The sequence below is a fragment of the Aegilops tauschii genome, chromosome 3, assembly GCF_002575655.3.
Source record: "Aegilops tauschii subsp. strangulata cultivar AL8/78 chromosome 3, Aet v6.0, whole genome shotgun sequence".
Taxonomy (NCBI): Eukaryota; Viridiplantae; Streptophyta; class Magnoliopsida; order Poales; family Poaceae; genus Aegilops; species Aegilops tauschii.
This window is the reverse complement of record NC_053037.3, coordinates 446,171,838-446,198,922: the sequence shown is the minus strand read 5'-3', so window position 1 is coordinate 446,198,922 and position 27,085 is coordinate 446,171,838. Positions and strand designations below refer to the sequence as shown.

The 27,085-nt window shown below is 46.6% G+C and overlaps 1 long non-coding RNA gene and 1 pseudogene across 1 annotated transcript; one reads left to right on the top strand and one right to left on the bottom strand.

The window, feature by feature from the left end:
• LOC109744427 (zealexin A1 synthase-like) overlaps positions 1-27,085 on the top strand; it is a 61,094-nt pseudogene that overhangs the window by 29,347 nt on the left and 4,662 nt on the right.
• LOC109744431 (uncharacterized) lies at positions 16,336-20,723 on the bottom strand. Its single transcript, XR_012205288.1, has 2 exons — positions 16,523-20,723; positions 16,336-16,386 (listed from the first exon to the last, which is right to left on the bottom strand). It is a non-coding gene; the product is annotated as an uncharacterized lncRNA (long non-coding RNA).

Genomic DNA, 27,085 nt, shown 5'->3' with positions numbered 1-27,085 from the left:
ATTGTTTCGAATCCTGGATCTTAAATTTCAGAAAATCCAAAAGTGAGCATAAATTCTTGAAACTAAGCATGGTCACGTGATATGGCACAAATATTACTTCGTAAGTTTTTTCTTCAATTTGAGACAAGCTGCTTATGACAAGTTGCACAAATGAAGAGCCAAGGTATTTTGGAACAAAGACCTGTCACGTTAAGGCGAACGCTTTCACTATTGAAACCATGGGCGTTTACGTGCCGCCACGAGTCCCTGCTTCTCATCGGCAGGTGCCGTCCGAGCAAGCGTGTGAGTCGACGGGAGACGTGCGAGCAGACCGCTGCGCCGGCTATCAGGGAGGCGTGCGAGCAGACCGCTGTGCAGGCTAACCGGGAGGCGAGCCCTTTGACCAGGCTCCGCCGCCCACCGTCGTCCCAACTGCTCCCACTTTTAATGTCGCCGGCGCCGCAGTTTAAAATCAACCCCGCACTACCCGGTATCGCTACAATCCTCTCTCTTCCTCTCCGATTCTCCTGTCGTCTACCTCCAACTAGCCTGACCTAAACGTACGCCATGCCGCATCATGATGGTCTGCCCTTAGTGTTCCAGTTTCTTGAGCAAGACACCCGGCCAGAGTCTCAAGAACATAAGGCGCTTTGGGACGAGCTTGAACTGGCCTTGCGGGAAGACGCCGCACCTGTCCCCGCTCCCGTTCCGGCTCCCGTCGCCCCGACTGCGCCAGCGCCCATCCCCGTGGCATTGATGGGCTGGGAGCCCCACATTGTCGCCGAGCTTGATCCCACGGGGTTCCACGAGGTCCCCGCCGACTTTCACGCGCTCGTGCACCTGCCAGCGCATGCGCCTGCGCGTGCACTGACGCGCACGCCCGTGCCGGTGCCCGTGCACCTGCCAGCGCATGCGCCTGCGCGTGCACTGACGTGCGTGCCCGTGCCGGTGCCCGTGCACACGAATGTCTCCGCCGCGCCGTTGACAGCGCCTGTCCCCGCGCGGGTGCCAGTGCCCCCCTCAGCGGCATGGATGGCCGCCGTCGACCGCTTCCTTACACCAACACCAGTCGCCTCCTCCCCCCAGTTGACTCGCTCCGAAGTTGAGAACATTTTGGCCTTCCTTGAAGCTAGGCCAACGTCCAGGAGTACGCCAACAACGGCGCAAGACGCCGCCGTCGCCGTCGGTCAGTGGCCCGACGACACACAGAGCACGGCAGAGGAGCCGCTTCCCACCGCGAGACGCCCCCGCCGCCGCCGCGTAATATAAATTTGCCATGAAAAACGTTCGGATTGCCATGCTTAAAATCCGAACGTTTATCATTTCCATTTATTTTATATCGATCGTCGTATAATTTAAAGTCGGAGTCAGACTGAACGAAATGTATGGTTTGATCGATTGAATGTTCTGCCAGAGCCGTATCAAATTAAATATAAAACGTCATCAAGCCACATGTATTCCTTGTCATCCAACGACCTAGACTGCTTCAATGTCGAGCCTCAACACGTTTAGCGTGCAGTTAATTTCATGCCAAAAATAGTGCTAATCACATGACAACACGCAAATAATATCCTAGTAGTTAATATCCGCATGCACTTAATATACTTCCAAATTAACGTGCATTGCACGTACACACTGACTAGTGCTGCTAGTATGTGAAACTGGTGCCGTGACTTGTGAACGCGTCCAGATATGGTCAACGGCAACATCGCCCGCGAGTTCTTCCTGTTTGCCCGTGCGTCTAAACGCGGAAGGGGAGGAGAGAGAGAGAGCACACATGGAACCCACCAGTAAGTGAAGGCGAATAGTACTAAAAATAATATTACATATTATCCATTAATTAGGTTGTGGTAATATAAAAACATTATGTGAACAAAGGAGGTACAACAAACATTGCTATTCTACGTATGTTGCCTATTGACGTGCGGCTTGAAGGCCCGGTCACATGTTCGATCCTCGTCCTTTATTTTTTAATTTGTATATGGGTCCAAATTTGTTTCATGACATGTGGGCCCCTCGGTGTGTAGTTTGTAGCACTTTAATTTGTGGGTCAAAATTTGTTCCATTCCAAGTGGACTATCGGTGTGTAGTTTTGTAGCTTATTTATAATAATTAAAGAGAACAACATAGTTTTTTCAATAATACCATGGTGCGACGTTGAAGGCGAGAAAGGACGTGCGAGAGAGCGATGACCGAGCCAGAGGGAAATCAACTAGGGGAGTTGCGTGGGTTGCAATGGTGTTTGGAGTAGTTGTGGGCCGAATGCTACGAAAATATAATCTAAACCGACCGGAATAAATGCCTACACAAATTAATCCAAGGTTGGAGTGCCCCTCGCAATGTAAATAGCTCCGGCTTTGCGAGGGATGGAGAGGTAGTAGCTTCAATGCGTGGAAGATACGGTGTGAGAAAGCGAGGTCAATTGAGAGACATATAGATAGAGAGACAAAGTGAGTGTGGTCCGACATTCATTGAACAAATATATATGCTCAGGAGAGATATTGTCCGATTGAGCTTTTTGGCAAGGGCGAGGGCTGTAAGATAGAGCTTGAGAGATGATCCAGTCACAGACGTGTAGATATATTTTGTGCGTGGGAGAAGCAAGGTCAACCGATCACATAGGGTCGCCGTGCGATCGAAAGAGTGAGATGGGTTGGAGAGAGTGACCTAGATAGACGATGTGCGTGAGAGAGTATACAATGTGAATAGGTCGAATTGGGCTCAAACATGGTGATATATCGTTTTTGTCCTAGAAAGAGCGAGGTCAATCGAGACATACGGAGAGAGAGAGAGAGAGATTGAGTGAGCGTGGCCCACCATGAGGTCGAAAGAGTGGCGGCAGCTTGGATGGACTAACCTAGATAGACAATCTGCGTGAGAGAGTATAGAGTGTGTCGATCGAGGCCCGAACAGGGAGATATATCATTTGTGTGTGAAAGAAAACGAGGTTAAACGAGACTCAGATAAAGAGAGCGAGATTGAGCGAGTGTGGCCCGCCGTGCGGAAGAAAGAGTGAGATAGTCTTGAGGGAGTGACCTAGATATACAATGTGCGTGCTGCGCATGAGAGGTTGGGGGGGCTAGATAGGCAATGCATGTATTTAGCACAAGAGGGGGAGAGGGAGAGGGGGGAGAGAGAGAGAGCTCGGCATGGGGTGCAATGGCGGGTGTGTGAGGTAAATACATTTGGTAACAGAGTGGAAAAAGGGGTTGTGTAGTTGAGAGACTTAGAGATCGAAACATGGAGAGAAAGAATGAACGTGTGTTGGAAACCGATAGCTTCCTAAGGTGGTTAGGAGAGGAAGATTGACCGATACAGGAAGTATGTAGCGTTTGTGCGGGGGGGGGCTAAAAACAACATCTGAATGTACATAGTACGAGACTTAATATCGATGTTTCAATTCAGCGTACATTGTAAGATTTGAACCGAGGACCAGGCATATGGGTAATTATTTCGAATTCGTGCCATACTAAGTTTCGAAAAGTTGACATTGACTCAGTTTGTGGTGCTATTTTGTAGGTCATATGTTTGAATCCATCCAAAAGTTTTCTCACTTCCATGGTGTTCATCATATACATATGAATTTGTATTAAAAAAGTAGCGTGGATACAGTGAAATGCGAAATCCACGTTAGAATTGGAGATCGCTACGTGACACACACTCTAATTCAAATAACTAACTACGTGACACACACTCTAATTCAAATAACTAATTATGTGACACACACTCTAATCCACGTTAGCGTGGGTACCGTTTCGATTTTTTTTCAAATAACTCCTCATTAATTAATTTATAGTACTCCCTCTGTTCACTTTTATAAGACCTTGAAGACATTTCAGACAATGTGCAAAACAGTTCATTTTAAGTTGTCTGAAACGACTTACAAAAGTGAACGGATGGAGTATCTCGATTTGAATGACTAATTATTGCAAGGAAAACACGGGCATGGTAATACATACAGATTCGTTTGCAAATGAAAGAAGATTCGTTTGCATTCTCAAATGTAGGCGCACCAGGCAGACCAGGGTCGTGTCGGGGTGACGGTGCCTTAAAGGCAACTGCCTTTGGGTCACTCACATGTGGGTCAGCCATCTGTTGGGACCACATGTCATGGACACAAAGGCAGGTGCCTTAAGGCACCGAAGCATAGTCCTGTCGGGGTGTTCGCGTGTGTCGGACGGACGCGTAGCACCCAGCCACCCACCCCCTCCCCCCCAAAAAAAGGACGACGACAATATAAGTTCGCGCTTCCACGTTTCGGATTGAAATATCTGGCGGCCCCAATTCCAGCCTGCAAAATCTCTCTTCTCCACCGTCCCCTTCCGCGCCCAGATTGCTCACATCCCTAATTTGCCGCCAACCCTCGAATCGCCCCTCGTCTCGTCTCTTTCCCCACCGTTCCCCACCTCTGTGCCGGACGACGACGACGAAGACGACGGTCGCGCTTCACCACCACACGGGAGCTACCTCATCTACGCCCTCGTCCACCGCACCGGGTGGTCCACCGACAACGTCGGCCGCCACAACCAACGTGCCTCACAGACACCGAGTTCCACCGCATCAGGTGCGCTTCACCGACGCCATCTCCCAGCTCACCGGGGCTACTTCACCGAGCATATCCTCGCACCTCCGCCCCCGAGGCCGTTGGGGCTTCACCAACGGTCTCGTCCACCACGTCATAGCGCTCCGCTGCCACTCAAGATCTGCATCCGTGCGCGGCCAGCCAACGCCAGCGCATCACCCTCAACGGCTCTGAAGTGACCCACACTCTAGCTAGGCGAGCATGCCCAAATGCCGGCCCGAACTAGGTATCCACACATCACTCCCTTGTGCACTGTTCCGACGATGTTTGGATATCCTTTCACTGCTCTCTTAGCTTACACGCCTATGCAACTTTGACTTTAACTCTTATTTCTTCTGGAGATATCATATGAAACAAGGAAATCCATTTTTTAGCGAAGCATGACGGCGCTACGGGATCTGGTACACATCCTGCACACCCGTATAACCTTGTAAGTATCCGTCCTCCGGTACAAAGGTCGATTCCTCTTATTTGATCAACCATTCGCCGTGTCAAAAATGCAGAGGGGGATGCAAGGAGCACAAGGCCTGCACATCCAAGCAAGTGGTAACATGGACTTGTACATGGAACATCCCAAGCGCAAGCAGAGCTGCAGTGAGCCTGTACAACGAGCTAGCGTAAGTCCCTGCATTTCATTTAATTCATACTGGCATTCGTGTATGATTTGTGTGCAGTGGCTGATCCACGAATTCAAGTTACCTGGGGCGAACATTTAACTTAAAAAATACGAAGGCACTTGCACTCCGGAAATCAACATAACTTGAGAAATGTGAAGCTACATGCACTTTGGAAACCAGCTAATGATCCAAAGTAGTTCAGATTATAAACACTAAATGATGCAAGCACCAAAAAACACAAAATGCAACATGGTGTACAAGGACTACAAACATGGTCTGTACCTGCTTGCATTATTCGTTCTCTGGCTGAAAATATCGAAGTGTAATTGCACGTATAACCAGTGCGCAAACTGCATATCAATATATCTATCCTGCACAAGTATGCCAATAGTTTCAAACAACAGATTAGAAAAGTATTTATGCTATGTTGTCATGATACGGGGACTTTCTGGTAGATGGCCTCGACGTTTCCTCAAGCTATGAAAATGCACTATAATTTGCTTGTCATCAATGCCTGCAAATCTCTGTCTCTCTCAACATAGTAGATCATCATTAGACACTAAATCCTTCAATGAGCTTGCAAAATGCTTGCATTAGATCCCTCATTAGACACTATATATTCATCACCAGGAGCATGTAAAATGTTTGCATCCAATCCTTCATTAGCAGTCTGTTCATTAGACACTTCAGGCTCAAGAACAACATGAGCTTGTATGTTTGCACCAGAAACTTGATTAGATACATCAGATTCAGTCAGTTCAGTATTGATTGGGGGAGTTATAAAATAAGTAGAAATTGGTTTCATTTTCTCATAGATTCCCTACATACAAGAAGTTTTACAACATCGTCAGGTTTAACTATTGGCCAGAAATTGAAGAGTTGAATTAGATATAATCAGGGATGTGATGTACCTGCTCGTTGCGCATGCTACTCTTGCAAGCTGCGACTGTCCGTTTGCGCAAGCTCGATGCCATGCCCGTGCTGCCGCCGCTGCCTCCCACGCAGGCTACACCCAGGGTTGGATCTTCATCTTCTTGTCCTTCCGTTCGCTTGAAGCCCGACGATCGCCCTCCAACGAGGGCGCGAGGAAGTGATGTGTCGGTCTGTCCAGCGGCGGCTAGGTTAGGAGCGAACCAGACTGGAGGCTGGAGCGAATGAATTGGGATTTTTCCTGCTGTCAATCGATATGGGAGGCGCTCGTTTGGGCCGCGAGCCTGCTATAGGGCCTGCCTTGCACTTATGTTATTGGCCCATCCAAATTGAAACATTTTTCTTCATTTTTTACATTGCCTGCTCGTGCGTTGGGACGAACAAAACTAGCGTGGGCCAACCTGGACGACTCAAACTAGGTGCACACTTTCCAGCCACCTGAGGCGGCCGCCCATACCAGCCCCTATGATGGCGTCGCCCCTTTTTGCGTGTATGATTGGATAGTGAAAAATATTCCAGTGGCGCTTTTGATTTACCCACAGAATGGTTGAATTGCTTGTTTCTATGAACTGAGTTCACCAATAATGTGAAGGATGCCAGTCTTTTCATCCTATTGTAGATTGCATAGATCTCGATATGCCAAAAGTAATCGCATAAAATATACAGTAAAAGCCAGTGTGATGTGTTTGGCTACAACTAGTCTGACTACACGTCCTCATATAACATATCAAGGACGCACCATCTTACCAGATTAACCATTCGACTTACCCATGCAGTGTGGGAAGAAAGAAGTATTGGGACTGTGTATCCAAGCAATTGATGCCATGGACTCCTTCGTACAACCTTGTAAGCGAAAAAGAAGTTGCAGTGTGCCTGTACAAAGAACTAGCGTAAGTTCAGTTACCTGCTTCTCGGAATTTTAGTTAGCCACTTATTGCAAAATTGTTCAATTACGTTGCTTGGCTTAATTTAGTTTGCTACTGATTACATAATGGCACAGCCTGTTAATCATATTGTAGACTGCGCCTATCTATGTGTTTGATACTTACTGTGAAGAATTACCTGTTTGCCTTAACTTAAATATCTACTTGTTTGTTTAACTGCTTTGCTGCTGCAACAGCGGATTACAATGATGTTAATAACTACTTTTCAGCATCCAATTGAAACTCTTTAATTCCTTGTTTGTTTAACTAGTTTGCTGTTATAACTCCCAGTTGAGATGTTTTGCTAACTTCAACTTTTCTGAATCCAATCGGAACTTTAATGGCAAAACAGGTTAGCCCAAGATCAAAGAGTGAGGTCCCCATGGACGTTGCATCATCCCACAGCAGTGGCACCGGCCCAATCGTGCATTATGAATTGCCAACTGCTGATGCTCTAGAGGCTAAACTAGTGGTAGAAAGAGATTCTGCTTCTGCACTTAAAGATGAAGTTGACATGTTGAGGAAGCAAACAGCACAATCACAAGCAGTACTCAAGACAACCATTAAATATTTGGTGGATTTCAAAACGAAGCAAGCCGAGACTGACCAGATTGTTAAGGTCCTGAAGGAAAAAAGGAAATTAAATTCCTACTTGGTAAATCATAGGTGAAATGTTCTTTCCATAGTTGAATAACCTTTGTGTTGTCTGTTCATGTAATCAATCAAACCATTTGTTTTAGAGATCATGTAATAATTGTTTTTTTTTGTTTTTTGGTTTGTAATTTTATTTGAGCACAAGTCTGTATTAATTGATAAGACTCGGAGATATTTCATTTGGATTGTTGTGCCAGACCTACAAATATGCCAATCGGGCTGAATGTGCATTCAGCAATAGTAGTAGTATAGATGGACCATAAGTGGCACGCATCGAAAAGGGCCAAGATGCTGGCTAAAAAAGGATGCTGTTGTAGCCAAAAAAAAGTACAGCGGCCTGGCTTATGTATGTTAGTTGATATTATTGATCCATATACTCTATAAGTGTTTATATGCCTGTTAGTTCTGTACATTCTTGGTTGATTGACTCGGCATTTGAATCTTGATACATCGCTTGTGTACATATCTAAATGGGAGTACACATTATGCTGCGTGTGACATTTGAGTTGGACATGAAGTGTTCTAAATATTCGAATTCACCTTAAACTGGATTCTAGTTTCTGAATTTGAGTATCGGCATTTGTAAACCATATTCATATATGACAGTGGAATACATCATTGTCGTCCTTTTGAAGATATATAAAAACACATAGAATGATTTATTAAGATTCATATAGGAATACAAAATGGATTCGAATTTAGTTGCCAGGGTAAACGTGGATGCTTATTGTCCCAAAATTCGAAAGAAGCAGCAAAATGTCCACTCCCACGTCGGCTGCCCAAAGCCAAGTGTTTGGGAGATGGAAATTACTGTCTACCCATTACACGGACAATCCATCGGCCCGATTTCCACTTCTCTAAATAGGGGTAGGTTAGTAACTTCAATTAGACGTGACACGACCGCCTCTGAGCCCATTCCGACACGGTGGGCGTCAAACATGGGCGGCAAAACTCATTTGATTCAAGCTCGTCCGAAAGACCTCTGTTTCTCCCTCCATTCCCCATTCATACACGGTGGGCGGCAAAACAAACTCGACTCGGCCGAAATCGATGTAGGCAAATATTTTCAATAGGGGCAGGTTTGTAACTTCAGTCAGACGTGACACAACCGCCCTACCTGTCAGCCCCGTTCATACACTGTGGGCGCCAACCATGGGCGCCAACCACCCTCTCCTCGCCCGAAATCGCTCTGGGCAAATATTGGCGAGATGCGAGATTACCGTCCTATCCCCAACCGACGAGACGTCCAAATTTTAAACGGGGGCTAAGTTCGTAACTGTCCCATATTTCAGACAGGCGCGTCCCAAAAACATGGTTCCCCGTACCTCTCCCTCCATTTTCCCATTCATACACCGTCCGCGCTAGAACACCCCATCCCCACACCAGCCTCCGTCCGCCACCCCATCCATCGCCGCTGTCCTCCACCACATCCATCGCCACCGTCCTCCACCATGCCGGAGCGCCTACCAAGACCGCGTCGTCCGCTGCTAGAGATGGACGTTTCTCATCCACAGTGACAGACCAATAGCCTTGCATCGCCTCCTCTCGCTTCATCGGCGCCGTCGTCCTCTTTGCCGGGGCCGCTCACACGACCTTCTCTTCCACCGCAACGGGACTTATCCCCCGATGCACCCGTCTACCGTCGCAGATCTGCTTCAATGCCACCGACAGCCATCGCACCCTCGATGCCTACACGGCGCCGCAAGAGAGGTGGTACTTCATATCTCCTCAACTTTTTGATCTCAACCAGAAAATAGATCTTAACTTGGTTACTCTACTTTCTTTTCAGCTCTTAGAATTTAGTTCTTAGTTCAAAGCAAACAATGGATGCTAAATATCATTTCTCCGGTTTGCAGCTTCAAATCTGCCATGGCACAGCCATAATACGGTTTAATTGATCATGCTTAGGGTTTAATTAATCATGTTGGTTCCGTGGTGGTTTCTTTAATAGAAATCGGAGGGGAAACCCTCTTTTGCTAAAAAAATATGCTTAGTGTTTCCCCCTTTTATGATCACTATACGATCAGAATACGTGCTTCGTGTCATAATAACACTGCTCCACCCATCAAGCTAAACAAGCTTAGTTGTTCAAATACGAATCTGATATTATTAAAGCAGAGTTGTTTAATTGGTCAGCTAAATGTTCCTAAATTAGTTTCGAAAATGCATGTTCGCCGCTCGGGTGTGTATCTCTACAGGGTGCCCACGGTGGGCCGGCCCACCCTGGGAATTTGGGTTGTCCCAGGCCCCGATTCCCCTCTGTTCTGCTGCGCGCTTCCGATCTCTACTCGCCCCGAGCCGCCTGCCTCGCCGACGACTTGCCGTCCCCGGACGGCATGACTCTAGGAGGAGACGCCGGACTAACAGGAGGCCTGGAGCCGCTCGCCCAACAGCGTCACCGCTGCCCGGGCGCGCCGCCGTGCCTACCTTCCCAGTCCGTTCAGGGCTCAGGCGTGCAGCACGCACCAAGCCAACCCAATTTATCCCGAGATACGTCCTCAACACTCAGCAGCCACTCCTCATCACCCATTTTCTAATTGGTTCATTATTCATTAGGCAGGACTGTCATTAGGGTTTGTTGTGTGCTCGGTGCTACCTACACTTAATGGTTCAGATGTATTTCGGTAATCATTAGTACCTCTAAAGTTCACAGGGTTTTCAAAATTCCGGCCCTCGGAACAAAAACTAGTCATTTTGGATTGTTGGTCGTAGTGACATTAACCCAGATTACTACTGCAAGCCAGGTTTGTTGACAATTTTACTTGTCTTTCTTACTTATTCGATATAATATCCAATTATTCACGTCGATTAGTTGCAAACAATAAGTGCTAGACAAACTTCTTCATTCAGATTTTGGACGGTCTCTTACTGCAGTTACAATTCTACATACTTGTCCTAGTAAGCTCACAAGTAAATGATTGATTCACTACATCTATGCTTGCCTTGTCATATTTGTTGTCAATTTTCTTTTAGGGTGGACCACCCTGTTTCTAAATACTGGAACCGTAGACATGAGTGAATAGTATTTCTCTATGTGATCTCTTCCATCATGTGTGGGTAACGAACACTGCATTGTATAGAAAGAAAGTGTCATTTCCAACTTTTACATGGGTTTTGATCTTTTACATGGAATACAATCTGCCTACTTGCTTTGTGTCGCACTACCAACACTCCACCCTTGAAGCTAAACATTACGCCACTCATAATTGCTTAGTTTATTTGTTCAAATACGAATTTCATATGATTCTAATGTTCCTACTTTAGTTTTGGAATGTGTGCCTGCCTGTTATAGAGACATAAGGGGTTTGTATTTCTGTGTGTGGTCTGGTCAGCACGGTTGGGGAGGTGAACTTTGCATATGCAGGGGTTTATAGGGAGACACTCTCCGAGTTGAATCCGCAATGCATTCCATAGATAATCTGACTACTTTTTATGTTTTCATGAATCTCATATTCTGAACAGCATCATAATGATTATGAGCTTGCGCGCATGAAAATAATAAAGCAGAACAATGCCATGGCTGTCAAACTTGGCATTAAGGGACTGAAATCAAGTCTGGATGCAATGCAATGCAAACGCTCTCCACCTACAGATTCATGCTCAGAATATGATCTTAACAGTGATTCTAAGCTAGAGGGAGACCTAAGTCAATGTAGCTCCCTAGTGGAGGAGTCAGAGGAAGGTGCCCTATCTTATTCACCCATCAAGGTACTTGCTCTAACTTTCCAAGGTTACATTTCTCGCACATATCTTGCAACTGATGCTTTGCATTGCTTCTACTTTGTTGAACTGCCATTAGCTTAGTTTACACATCGCGTATGTGAATACGCCCTGCCTATCCATTTTCAGTACATATTCCATCTGTCATCATACCATATTTATCCATTCAAATGTTGTTCTTGTGTATCAGACGTTCAAAAGGAAGAGGGCGATTGCTGATCGTGGAGGAGCACAAGCAAAGTATTTGGAAAAGGTAGTGGCTCCTGATAAATCAAATAGCCCATTAGGTGTAGTTGCAATATCACCTGACCCACAAAATACCCCAACTCTAGCAGACTCTAGCCCTACTACACTGGTCATTTCTGATGCCCCAACTCAGCAGACCCCAACTGCAGCAAACAGTATGATTATGCCAGTTGACATAGCACCAGCTGTACGACGCAAAACCCCCATTCCAGCAAAGAGTACACCAAATCCAGTTGCCAAATCCCTTTTCAAACCAGAGAGAGCCCCAATTGCAGCAAATAGGACCCCTGTTCCATTTCTTCCTAGTTTAGAAGACGAAGCTTATGTTGTTGTCAGGAACTTTGTGCGCATCTTTCCTTCATGGAAAGATTATACCGCAGACACAGAACAATTTCCAGTCTTCCTCCGCAACTTACGCGTAAGTAATGTACTAATGTTATTCATGGTCATTACTGCATATGTTTCTGCTGACAGAAGACACAAGATTTCATTCTTTTAAATAGGCGAGGAGCAAACTGGATTGTGATGACGAGCAAGGGTTGGTTGCGCTTTTCAAGCACTCGTTGATGAAGTATCATTCCTACCTGAGGCAAGCGCACTTCGATGGCAAGCCTCTGAACGAAATTTCTGTAAAGTCTCCGGTGCTACATTTATCCGACAGTGACTGGAATAATCTTGTTACACATTGGTCTCGGCTGCAGCGTAAGGTACTGTCTATGATATCACATCACAATTTGAACTACATTTCTGCATTTTCCTTAATGTCTCACTTGTACGAAAACTGTTAGCAGAAGAACATTCGTTCTCAAGGGACCACAGAATCTCGCAACTATACTGCACACTTCATTGCTCTTGTGAGTACCTCTTTCCCTGTATGACCATACTTACTTTCATAGTTGTTTGATTATGTAGCATCACTGCACATGCTAGCCTCATAATCGTCCATTTGGTGGACATTATAAGATCAGTATGGACTCTTACATAAATTTAGAATCAACCCAATGCTTTTGAAGAGGTTTAGCTCTGCAGTCCTCTTGTAAGGACTGAACGTGGTCTATCACTGTACTTACATTAACAGCTACTCCCTCCGTCCCATAATATAAGAACATTTTGTACAGTATACCAGTGTTCAAAACACTCTTGTATTATGGGAAGAGGGATTGGTTCATTTTGTAGCATTCTGCATCTTATCTCCCTCGCCCACCATTTACTAAAAAAGATCAGATCTATATTTAATCTTACCAACAAGTAGAATACACAGACAATGCCAGTGCAGAAGTGTAGCCCATTGCTCTTATCAGTACATTTTGTCCTGTAACGCTTGTACTTCCAGGGATTGGTAGTTGATTATGTAGCATCAATCTGCATCTTATCTTCATTATCCTCTATCCCTTCCAGTATTATCATATCTATAATTACTCTCTACAAAATGTAGAGTACATGCAATGCTTATGAAGAAGATTCTGTGCTGAAATTCATGAGTTATCCTTCCCTTGACATGGAGAAGGGCATTATAAAGTCGGTGTTAACTATTAATGTAAGTCAGTCCTTCTAAAGCCTTTATCCTCAACTGCTGTTTAATTTGCTCATACTCCCTATCGTTTACTGCTGTTTAGTTTGCTGTTTCTACCAAAATGCATGTTCATAAGAACCGTAAGTTCTATGTTTTACTTGTAAAACCAAATTCCTTATTCATACCATGCACATTACTTAATACTCCCTATATGTATGCTTGTTTTTGTGGATCTATAATCCAGTGTGTGGTGAAGCAGCCCACGTTTGCACCTTGTCATCTCCTGTTTTATCTTACTGATGTGGCTTATGATATGAACAACATGCCATGCACATTATCCAAAATAGATACAATGATTTTCTTTGCCCTTCATCTATGCTTGTTATGTTGACATGGTAATCCAGTAGTGTGGTGAAGCTCCCCGCATTATGAAAAATGCCAAATTATGCTATTGATATTTTGAACTTACTCTTTATTTTCTAATTTGAAATTGGATAGAATTGACAGAACAGTTATCATCTTTGTTTATACACGTGCAAAACCTGTCATCTCTCTGCTTTGTTTCAGGGTGATATGCCTGATGGCATGCACAAGTCTGCTGAAGGCTGTGAGACAAACCCAACATATATTGCAGCAAAGAAGGCAAAACATCCTCAAGATAGCGAGACAACCCCAAAGTCTTGTCTTGATGCAGTGTTCAAGTTACTTGAGACTAACAGTCAGACAAGCTCAAGTTACTTGAGATTAACAGTCAGACAAGCTCACAGAATTCGTTGTGTGAATCAGTTCGACTTCTTGAGTCCCAAGTTCTAGTAGAAAGGCATTATGCAACTCAACTTCGACTTGAAGTCCTGTCTCTAAGAAAGATTGCGGAGAACACCAATGAGAACCTCATCGCTAAACAGCTACACCTGGAAGCTATGACCGACATGCTAGGGCGGTCTCACAGCCTTGCTCAGTAGCTTGCGCAGTAGTTCCCCCGCAAGGCTAACCTTTCTTGAACTGTCTTGGAAGTGGTCTCGGTTCAGTATTATTTTGTTACGCTGCAATGGTGCCCAGTTTTTGTAATCTGCTTCTTCGTTGCGCTTTATGATCACTGGTGGAGAACTTCGATGCCCAGTGGATGTAATATACCTTAAATCCTTTATTGTATAGTGTAGGTTTATTCTTAGTTACTATGCCGTAATTTCTTAATTGTATAGAGTAGGTTTGTTCTTAATTCCTACTAGTTACTGCCATCATTCGCTATCTGAAAAAAATCAGATGTAGTCGACCGGACCGAAACATTCGACTCTAACGGGCCAAGTTTTTTGCGGGCCACAATTGGGCCGGCCTGCGTCTTTCTTGGGCCCGAATGATTGGGGCCTTCACACATTGCGCCAGGCCCAAACTTACACCGGCCTATATTTTAGTTGGGCCTTTTGTCGACCCAGTGCTTAGTTTGGCCCAGGTAGCGTTGGGCCATTAACAAGCTGAATATTGTACTGGCCTGTTACGGCCGAGATGAAACCACGGGCCTTTAGCAGGCCAAAATGCATGTTGGGCCTCAATTTTCACTAGTCGTCGACGGGCCTTCAGCAGGCCGAAATGTAGACCGGGCCGTTTTGGGCCCAGTTAGCTCACGGGCTGTTACCAGGCCGAAACATATCTCGGGCCTTAGTTGGCCCACTGATATCATGGGCCTTTAAGAGGCCGAAAGCTTAGCACAGGCATCAACGGGCCGAATTACGCGACAGGCCTTTAACAGGCCCAAAGTCACGTTGGGCTTAACTGTTGCCACCTTTAGCACGGGCCGTTAGTGGGCTCGATGTCCCGTCGGACCATATATGGCCCATGGGCAGCACGGGCCATTCCCAGGCCGAAAGTCACACCGGGCTGAAATGGGCCCATGTCTACATCAGGCCTCTAACAGGCCGAAAGTCACTGGGCTGTAGTTGGGCCCAAATATTCAGCGAACAATTAACGGGCCAGATCTGGCTTCGGGCCGCAAATGGGCCCAAATATTCGGCGAACAATTAACGGGCCAGATCTGGCTTCGGGCCGCAAATGGGCCCAAATATTGGGCGAACAATTAATGGGCCAGATCTGGCTTCGGGCCGTAAATGTGCCCAAATATTGGGCGAACAATTAACGGGCCAGATCTGGCTTCGGGCCGTAAATGGGCCTTTATTAAGCAGACCGTTATTGGGCTGGCCCACTAGTACCTGATTAAGTTATACGGGCCTTTGACTGGGTCGGCCTTTTTAACCTATATGGGCCTCTGTTGGGCCCAACCACGTGTCAACGTATCATAGGCATGTCTCCTCCAATGGACGGGCGACATCTGGCCCACTGACGAGCTGACAGGTGTTCCCTTCGGCCAATCAGAATTTTACACGTGGAAATTTCCCATTGGTCAGGGCTGTTAACGGGTTATCGGATCCAAAATCCGACCTGATAGCTTAACGGCGTTCCGTTACGGTGGATGCCATGTGTGGGTCATCCTTGACGAAAGCACTTCTGTGACGCGCGATTTATCGTCATGGAAGTGGACACTTGCGTGATGATAATTTTGGTAATGTCATGGAACACTTCTACGACAGCACAGGTATGACTATCTTGATTCTGTCATAAATTTGTCATGGATGTACATGCATGACAAAAAACGCGACCTACTGTAACAAACACGTATCATCACGGAAGTGTATTTTTTTTATAGTGATATGCAATAACTAGATGTGCCTTAGACAGATCCATGTCCAAATGCATAAGCTGCCCGACTCAGAGAATTCGTCATTCATTTGATAATGCACAAGACCTTTTTTTTGAAAATGAGGTGGTGACTCAAGGCCTAGCTTATATTTCCAAATAGGCACAGAGCCTGGAAAGGTTCGGTTACATAGCTTGTGAAATGCACCAGGGTGCAAGGACACAAGCAGCCTAGAACAAAAGAGAGAGAAACAGAGAACGAAAGAAAGGAAAAGGAAGGAGGGGAGGGGAGGACATATGTAGGTCTGGTCTAGCCGTTGATCATATTAGACCAATAATGCAAGTCATCCTTGTCTCTCTGCTTTGTAGTTCTGTTGGACCAAAGACGTATCAAATCAGCTGCATGGAACCTAATGTAAGACTCCGTCCAGCACTTGTTGTTGAAAGTCGATCGTTCCTAGCTTGCCAGACGGTGACAACACAAGCCGCAAAAGTAACATTCCATTTATGCTTGAAAGCAAGCTGATCCACCGCCTGACAAACAAAAGACTGGATATCAGGAGAGTGAAGGGCCAAAGGACCCAACAGAAGCCTATGCCAGAGGGCGTTAACCGGACGGCATCGAAGCAACAAGTGATCAACCGATTCAAGGGCGGGGCAGAGATCACACCTAGCGTTTGAGTCAGCTACTGACCAGCCCTTCCGAGCCATATTGTCTTTTGTATTCAAGCGCCCCCAGAAGACAAGCCACAAGAACACCCTATGCTTCAGTGGTATAATGGGGTCCCAAACCCACGGAACAGGAGCCCAACGCACGCCGCGGAAACTGAGTAGCTTGTAGAAATAGCTTGTGCTGAGCCTGCTGCCAGCCAGCGAAGGGGCGCGGGTGTCTAGGAGCGAAGTGGTAGCGGTAACATTCACAAGCAGTTGATCCAAGGCGAGCAGCTCTTGGGTTGCTAGCTGGGGAAGATTGGGGTGAAGACGCACATTCCAACCTTCCACCGAAAACTGAGACTGAACCGAACAATACTGGTTGCGAGCGAAGGAGTATAAGACCGGGAAGAGGTGTCTCAGCCTGCCAACTTCCAATCACTGTTCATGCCAAAAGGAGACATGGGAACCAAGGCCAACAGAGCAACGAGTGGAAGACATGACCAGAGAAATGCAGCCTTTAAAACCCTTCCATATGGCCGTATCCTTGTGGTTGCTGCCCAAAGGTAGGATAGCCTTGCAGTACTGAGATGCAAACCAGCGGTAGCAAGGAATGTCTGAGGATTGAAGAATTTTTGCCACAAACTTGCAAGGCATAACCTCATTATGAGCGTGTAAATCTCTAATGCCCAGACCTCCATTAGCACGGGGAGAACCACCTTGTCCCAAGCCACGAGGCACTGACCACCTTTGATCTTGTTCTTGCCTTGCCAGAAGAAAGCTCGAAGGAGGCCCTCCAGCTTGCTAAGTGGTTCCTTGGGCCACGGAAAGCAAGTCATGAAATAACTCGGTATACTTGCCAGCACTGAGTTAATGAGCGTGAGATGCCCTCCCCAGGAAAGAAAGGTGGCCAGCCAACCAGAGAGACGGCGATCAACTCTGTGAATAACCGGAAGCAGCATACCATGCTTGATCTTATGCAGAGAAAGGGGCATCCCCAAGTAAGTACATGGGAAGGAGGAGATCGGGCAGCCAAGCGTTTGAGCAATCTCTGCTGCCACCTCCGCATCAACACAGAACGACACTAGCTGCTTTTGTGGAAGTTAATTGACAACCCAGAGAAGTCTGAGAAAGCCGTTAGGATATGCTTGATCACAGTAGCCTGTTGTACATTGCCCTAGAAGATAATCATCGTGTCGTCCGCGTATTGTAGCACCGGAAAAAGATCGTCAGACCCAAGAGGGTGCAAGAGGTTGCCGCTTTGGAAATGCAAGCAACATAGTCTTTGTAGCACATCAGCAACCAGAATAAAGAGGTAAGGCAATACAGAGTCTCCCTGCCGAAAACCCCGTTTTGCTTGGATGGGAGCACCCACCTCCCCATTCATCAGCACCCTAGAGCGTCCCGTTGAAAGGAGTGCATGAATCCACTGTATCCACCTTGAAGGGAAGCCCCTGATGCTCAAGATCTGTGTAAGGCAGCCCCAGCTAACAGAATCGAAAGCCTTGCGAAAATCCAGCTTGAGGGCAATGACAGGCAACTTCCTCTTATGTGCTGCCTGTATCATTTCAGCTGCTAAAGCAAAGTTTTCCACAATAGATCGACCTCTCAGGAACCCTGACTGCAAGGAGTGCACCAAATCTGGTATGCGCCTTTGCAACATGTTTTTCATGACTTTGGACACCAACTTAGGAGCGCTATGTACCAGAGAAATTGGCCGGAAATCTCGCATCTCCAGTCTGTTTTTGGCAGCAGCGTGATGGAAGCAGTATTGACACCGTCCAGAGCGACGCGGTTGGTCTGGAAATCTTCGAAAAACATGAGCAGGTCATCCTTTATCAAATTCTTAAAGGCCTTGTAAAACTCATTAGTGAACCCATCTGGACCCGGGCTTATGTTGTTTGGTGCACTATCGATAGCGTGGACAATCTCAGCCCAGGAGAAAGCACCGGCCAGCTCGGAGAGGTCGGCCGAGCTGTACAGCTCATTGAGCTGAACCGTTGGCATGGAGAGAGCAGGCTGACCCAAGATATCAGTGAAGTATGTAGTAGCCAAGCTGAGCTTCTGGTCATTCTGATAGTGGTGCACACCATCGTGCAAAAGAACCTTCACTTTGTTTCTTCTTGCCTGACAATTGGCTGCTGCATGGAAGAAAAGACTATTTTCATCACCGGATACACACCAGCGCAACTTGGCCCGTCAACGCCACAAAGCAGTCTGCCACAAGATCAGTTGTTCCGCCATGGCATATGCTGATTCATGGAGGACTACTTCGAGTATAGAAAGCAGCGTTCAAGTAACTGACCACATGTTTATTATTTGCAATGAGTACCTTAAGGCTGGACTGGCATCTGCTCCACTAGCGTAAGGCAGCCCAGACCCGTCGCATCTTAAAATTGATGAGCGATGCAGAAGAAGAAATATATCTGGTGCCTCGTGACCAACAGTCCTGGATAATGTTCCTAGACTCCTCCATCTGAAGCCAGTGGTTCTGTACCCTGAACAGCCTGCTTCTGGTCATCTCTGCCTGGAGTTGAACTAAGATGGGTGTGTGATCGGAAGTTGTAGCAGGCACACAAGAAGCAGAGGTATGTAGAAAACTTAAATTCCAGGCGGCATTCACAAGAATGCGGTCCAGCCGGACAAGAGTGGGGGAGGATATTTTGTTGGACCAAGTGAACATCCTATTGTCGATCTGTATATCATCCAGCCCGTGCTCCCTGGCCCAACCATTGAACAACTCCATAAGGTTCCAGTTAATTTGACCACGGGATTTTTCATGAGCAAAACGATACATATTGAAGTCGCCCAGCACAATCCAAGGTAAACCTGCCCCTGTTGCAACACTAGACACTGCTTCATAAAACACAGCCCGATCATTGCCCGAGCATGGAGCATAAACAACGGTAAGCAGAAAGGAGTTGGCAGAGGTTGTTGATGACATTCTGACGGTGACATGATACCGGTGTGCGGCCACAAGCTGACCAAGAACATAACTAGAATCCCAGGCAACCAGGATTCCCCCAGCAGTTCCATCCGAAGGCATGGCAACATGATCCTTGTATGATGCGGGTAGAAAGGACCGCAGCTTAAAGAGGAAGAGGGAGGGCAGCTTTGTTTCCTGCAAGCATACAACACTGGGGCAGCAAGAGGTTATAACATCACGAACCAGTGAGCACTTGTCATCATCGCCAAGGCCGCGTACATTCCAGTTTAGGATCTTCATAGTGTAAAGAAGAGCACACCACCCGTAAGAGAGAAATAGAAACACAAATGCATGCTTGAGTAGATGCAGAAGAGGAGGCATAACATTGATCGATGCTGATACAACCGACGACTAACACGACACAAACTGATGCAGGGCATGAGAGACTCCAGTACACAATGACAGACAAAGAACAGCCTAAGGCAACAGGCTAACTGACAGCAACTAGCAGACTGACGAAAAACAATGCGAACTAACAGCAGCAGACTCATGACAGAAACAAATCTGAACCGACTAGCCCAAAGGCTTACAGTAGCATTGGCCGGAGAACTTTACATTTGGGTTGTCGAGGACATGCACAGAGGAAGCAGAGGGGTCGCTGGAAGTAGAGGAGGCCGCCGCATCCGTGGAGGCAGCCCGGGCCCTAGCTTGGTCGAGGATGGTAGCAGCGTTGAGGCCACATTAATCTGCAATCATCTTCAGCTTGCCCCTGGTCAGCGGTGCCGGAGTTGCCACAAGGGGCAGCTCCAGCAGACCGGCCACCGCTTTCGCCTTCTTGCGGCGCGAGGAGGAGGAGCTGGAACGGCGGGGAGCACCACCACTCGATTCGGACGCAGAAGCCGCCGCCTTCCGCTTGGACGCACGCTCGATGGAACCCATGCGCACGCCGTCGTACGCGTTGCGGATGCGCAGACTCCGCCTGGGGGATGATGCGGTCACCCTCCGGGACGACAGCTGGTGAAGGCAGATCTTCCGCCCCCTGCTTTTCTGGATCAGCAGCAGCAGGCTCGAGATTCAGATCGAGCGTGCCACGGCCCAAGGCACGCGGCTGGGGGGGGGGGGGGGGGGGGGGGGGGGGGGCATTCCCAACGGGAGGAAGCAGCTGCAGAGCTGGCGGAGCAGCGTGGAGGTCGCCGGCGGCAGGTGCGAGAGGTGGATCGCGGCAGCTACAGAACACCGTGGCAACGTGCAGGGGAAGCACAGCGCACGCCCGGTGCTTGAGATCAGTAGCCACAACAGGGGAGGCTTGACCGCAGGGGAAGACGCCAGGCTCAGGTCGTGGGACACGGCTGGCCGGCCGCGTGCAGATGGCCGGGTGGTGAGGATTTGGTGCGCTTGTAAGTGGGCTTGGGATGGGAAGTGGGCTGCAGCTGGGAGAAGCAACTCTTCCGAGGAAGAGAGGAGCGGGCCGACAGCAGGCAGCAGGCTGGAAGGGACATTGGGCTTAGGGGGATATTTGCTTTCAAAAGAGGGCAGCAGCGGCAGCGTGCGGGAGCACAAACTGCCATCAAAAAGCTTGGGCCAGAATTTGAACAGGAGAGACCTACAACTTTCCCGTGCCAGGGATTCAGTAAGATAAATTAAGCAAGGGAAATATCCGTCATCCACTGTCAGCGGCCGCACAGGTATGGAATCGTGCACCGCGCAACGGCTGCTAAGCTCAAGCTTGAAGGAGAAACACATCCCCTCAGGGTCGAAGGAGACGACAGCCCGCGGCGCCCGCACAACGGCCGCCAGCAACGAGGAGTGCAAGCAGAGACGTGCTTCGTCCTCATGGCCGATCTGAGCCACCGTGGGGATGAAGAAGGGAGAGGGCTTGACCAGCTTGGGCTTGACGGCGATCTTGAGCATGGCTAGGCAGTCGCCAAAGGATGCCATGTGAGGATGCAAAAGGCTCTGAAAGCCCGGACCACCATGCCTTCACCTCCCTCCGAGAGGTCAAAGGAGGATCTAGGGTGGGCGTGCCCTTGCCTTGGCGTAGCAGGATGGCGTGAGCCGCTGGCGCCCTCCTCCCCAACTTGGCTGGCCGGCCGCGGTGGGGCAGTGGGAGCACCCAGGGAATAGGCCACGTCCCAAATCTCGTTGATGAGGACGTCGGTGTAGATGCCGTTGCCTTCGACACGGTGGAAGGTGAGGTGGTGCGGAATATGATGCAGGGCTTCCACCTTGATGAGCACGAAGATGCTTGAGAACTCACTGCCGTGGAGGCAGGCGTGTTCAAGCCTGAATAAGTTGGCGAAGCCGGCGACACTAGCCGCCACCCCCCGCCTGTTCCATAGCTGCAACGGCATCTTCTCCAAGGAGAGGCTCACGACATGGCGATAGGAGAAGGAGAAGGCATTGTCTCCCGCATTGTGCGGCAGGATCCAGACTGAACGGTTGCCCAAGCAGATAGGGCTAGCCCTCATAGCAGCTACCTGCTCAGTATCCCGCTGGAAAACCACAAAATAGTGCCTACTGCACACCCGGCGAACCGGACGGCCGTGATGCCAAGGTGGTGGTGGAAAACTCTCCAAAAGCAGGCCTAGGGGGTGATGTTGACAAGGCAGACGAGGGAGTTTTGGTCGGCGATCATGGGGTGGTGAACATCTAAGGAAGTGGGGCGGCCGTGCACAACTGGCTCCATGTCCGTGGTGCGCAGGGGAGAGGAGTTGGAGGGGAGCGCGTAGATGGTGGAGCAGGCTGGAGAGGCGAGAGGAGATGAGTGCGGAAGGCACGCAAGGGCAGGGGTATTTAAGGTTGCAAGGTTGTGCCTGGGAGGTCGCATGAAGCGCAAGGGGCATTGAAAGCTGAAACGGCCAACCAAGCAACACCGCCAGCAGACAACCGGATCCCGGCAATTGCGCCGACGATGGCTATAGGAGAGGCAACGGAGACAGCGTTTATGCAAGTCTTTAGGCTTGCCATATCTAAAAAGCGGATTTGGTGCGGCGTGCGAGGTTGCAGGCGAAGGCCTGGCAGCAAAAGAGAGCAGCGCATCCTTGTATGGAGTGCAACCATGCACAGACAAGGAGGAAGAGAGGGGGTCAGCAGGAGCGTGGCCAGCAGACCTGGTGTCGTTGGAGCTTTGAACAGCGCACGATTGGTCAGGAGGGGGTGGCGCCTGCAGAGCGAGAGCACTTAACAGAGGGAAGCTGCCAGGAACTTGATTGCACTCGGCCGTGCCATTGCATGGAGCGGGCCCCTCAGCATGCGAACCACCATCCGAGCCCCCGAAAACCAGGGCATGCGGGGGAGGGGCAATCGAGTGGCCACAATCAAGGGCCAGAATGGGAGGGCACGGGCGAGGACCAAGATCGACGGCCGGAGAGAGTTGGCTAACCACGTACGACGTCGTGCACCAGAGACGCTGATACGTCTCCAACGTATCTATAATTTTTGATTGCTCCATGCTATATTATATTCTGTTTTGGACATTATTGGGCTTTATTATACACTTTTATATTATTTTTGGGACTAACCTATTAACCGGAGGCCCAGCCCAGAATTGCTGTTTTTTGCCTATTTCAGAGTTCCGCAGAAAAAGAATATCAAACGGAGTCCAAACGGAATGAAACCTTCGGGAACGTGATTTTCGGAACGAACGTGATCCAGAGGACTTGGACCCTATGTCAAGAAATCCACCAGGAAGCCACGAGGTAGGGGGGCGCGCCTACCCCCCAGGGCGCGCCCTCCACCCTCGTGGGCCCCATGTTGCTCCACCGACGTACTTCTTCCTCCTATATATACCTACGTACCCCCAAACTACCAGATACGGAGCCAAAAACCTAATTCCACCGCCGCAACCTTCTGTACCCGTGAGATCCCATCTTGGGGCCTTTTCCGGAGCTCCGCCGGAGGGGGCATCGATCACGGAGGGCTTCTACATCAACACCATAGCCTCTCCGATGATGTGTGAGTAGTTTACCTCAGACCTTCGGGTCCATAGTTATTAGCTAGATGGCTTCTTCTCTCTTTTTGGATCTCAATACAATGTTCTCCCCCTCTCTCGTGGAAATCTATTCGATGTAGTCTTCTTTTGCGGTGTGTTTGTTGAGACCAATGAATTGTGGGTTTATGATCAAGTTTATCTATGAACAATATTTGATTCTCCTCTGAATTCTTTTATGTATGATTGGTTATCTTTGCAAGTCTCTTCGAATTATCAGTTTGGTTTGGCCTACTAGATTGATCTTTCTTGCAATGGGAGAAGTGCTTAGCTTTGGGTTCAATCTTGCGGTGTCCTTTCCCAGTGACAGTAGGGGCAGCAAGGCACGTATTGTATTGTTGCCATCGAGGATAACAAGATGGGGTTTATATCATATTGCATGAGTTTATCCCTCTACATCATGTCATCTTGCTTAAAGCGTTACTCTGTTCTTATGAACTTAATACTCTAGATGCATGCTGGATAGCGGTCGATGTGTGGAGTAATAGTAGTAGATGCAGGCAGGAGTCGGTCTACTTGTCTTGGACGTGATGCCTATATACATGATCATACCTAGATATTCTCATAGCTATGCTCAATTCTGTCAATTGCTCAACAGTAATTTGTTCACCCACCGTAATACTTATGCTCTCGAGAGAAGCCACTAGTGAAACCTATGGCCCCCGGGTCTATTTTCCATCATATTAATCTTCCAACACTTTGTTATTTTCATTGCCTTTTATTTTACTTTGCATCTTTATCATAAAAATACCAAAAATATTATCTTATCATATCTATCATATCTCACTCTCGTAAGTGACCGTGTAGGGATTGACAACCCCTTATCGCGTTGGTTGCGAGGATTTATTTGTTTGTGTAGGTGCGAGGGACTCGTGTGTGGCCTCCTACTGGATTGATACCTTGGTTCTCAAAAACTGAGGGAAATACTTACGCTACTTTGCTGCATCACCCTTTCCTCTTCAAGGGAAAACCAACGCAGTGCTCAAGATGTAGCAAGAAGGATTTCTGGCGCCGTTGCCGGGGAGTCTATGTAAAAGTCAACATACCAAGTACCCATCACAAACCCTTATCTCCCACATTACATTATTTTCCATTTGCCTCTCGTTTTCCTCTCCCCCACTTCACCCTTGCCGTTTTATTTGCCCTCTCTTTTCCGTTCGTCCTTTTGTTTGCTCGTGTTGCCATGTGCCTTCTATATGCTTGCATCCTCGCTTGCTGAAAATCTATTGATATGGATCCACTTAAAGTGTTCTACTTGGATCATCTTCGATCCTTATGCGCTCGTGCTGAAACCCCAACTAGCCTAGTTGATGGGAAATCTTTAGATGAGCATGCTCATTTTGTGCGTCACCGTTTGTCTGAAAAAGGGAGACTCTTATGGAATCAAATAAACAGATTGCTCTGTTATGCTTGGAATCTTTGTGAAATTTGTGATTTTACTTGTTGCTCTAAGAACCCTAAAAAACACCTTCCCTACCTTTGTGAGTTTAATGAAAATGAAGTCTTATCTTCTTATGCAAAGGGTGTTTATAGTTACTATGATATTGAACAAATTGAAGAATTTGTTGCTTTTAAGGGTGCTTATGAAGTTGCTTCTTTGATTAAAAAGTATGATATTACTCTCTACGAATCTAAATTTTTTGACATACTTAAATATTGCTATGAAAACTATGCTCATAATGTCTATGTCAAAGAATTTATTGAGAGAATGACCGTTGCTTTGGAAGAAAATAATGATATGCATGAATCTATAGATAATGATGATTCCAATGATTTGATTGAAATATCCCTTGATGAACATGATGCTTGCTATTCTTGTGGCCATCATGCCAATATTTATGAAGATGAATTTGCTATAGTTCCTTATGTTAAACATAAGATCGTTGCTATTGCACCCATACTTGGTAGTTCCTTCGATGAAAAGCATTTGCAATGATGATATTATAAATTCTCTTAATGCAAATTATGTTAATAATATGCAAAACCCTAAGCTTGGGGATGCTAGTTTTTCTATGTCTACTATTTGTTGCAATGATCATGATTGGGGTGATTCTTTTATGATCTTGAAATTTATTTAAGCCCCATGATGAATATGAGATTGATATTAGTATTTGCAATAGTATTGAAAGTGGGTTTGGGAGAGTGTCAACTTTAGATCCCACATATTTGTAGAATGTTCAATCGTATGAAATTTTTGATAAAAATGGGTTTGGAGAGATCATGACTTTAGTTAATGTTAATCCCACTATTTTGGAAGAGTGTCAACTTTGCAAGCATGTGGATCGTGTTGAAAATATTTTATGTGATAGCTATTTTGTTGAATTTGCTTATGATCCTACATGTAACTATTATGAGAGAGGAAAATATGATTGTAGAAATTTTCATGTTACTAGATTACCTCTCGTTATGTTGAGATTGCTATTATTTCTTTCCGCTTCCTTGCATATGCTAGTTTTTGCCTGCCTTGCAAATTTGTTTGCTTATAAGATGCCTATGCATAGGAAGTATGTTAGATTTAGATGTGTTTTTCATATGCTTTATGATGCTCTCTTTGCGCTTTAATTCTTGTCTTTCATGTGAGCATCATCGAAATTATCAATGCCTAGCTAGGGGCGTTAAACGATAGCGCTTGTTGGGAGGCAACCCAATTTTATTTTTAGTTTTTTGCTTTTTGCTTCTGTTTAGGAATAAATCTTTGATCTAGCCTCTGGTTAGATGTGTTTTTATGTTTTAATTAGTGTTTGTGCCAAGTTAAACCTATAGGATCTTCTTGGATGATAGTTATTTGATCTTGCAGAAAATTCCAGAAACTTTCTGTTCACAAAAATAATTGTTAAAAATCACCAGAACGTGATAAAATATTTATTCCAATTTCTGCTGATCAATAAACAAATTTTCTAGGTCGTCCTATTTTGGCTGAATTTTTGGAGTTCCAGAAGTTTACGTTAGTTACAGATTACTACAGACTGTTCTGTTTTTGACAGATTCTGTTTTTCGTGTGTTGTTTGCTTATTTTGATGTATCTATGGCCAGTAAAATAGTTTATAAACCATAGAGAAGTTGGAATACAGTAGGTTTAACACCAATATAAATAAAGAATGAGTTCATTACAATACCTTGAAGTGGTCTTTTGTTTTCTTTCGCTAACGGAGCTCACGAGATTTTCTGCTGAGTTTTGTGTTGTGAAGTTTTCAAGTTTTGGGTGAAAGATTTGATGGATTATGGAACAAGGAGTAGCAAGAGCCTAAGCTTGGGGATGCCCACGGCACCCCCAAGATAATCTAAGGACACCTAAAAACCAAAGCTTGGGGATGCCCCGGAAGGCATCCCCTCTTTCGTCTACTTCCATCGGTAACTTTACTTGGAGCTATATTTTTATTCACCACATGATATGTGTTTTGCTTGGAGCGTCTTGTATTATTTGAGTCTTTGCTTTTTAGTTTACCACAATCGTCCTTGCTGTACACACCTTTTGAGAGAGTCACACTTGATTCTAAATTTATTAGAATACTCTATGTGCTTCACTTATATTTTTTGAGCTATATAGTTTTGCTCTAGTGCTTCACTTATATCTTTTAGAGCACGGTGGTGGATTTGTTTTATAGAAACTATTGATCTTTCATGCTTCACTTATATTATTTTGAGATTCTTAAAATAGCATGGCAATT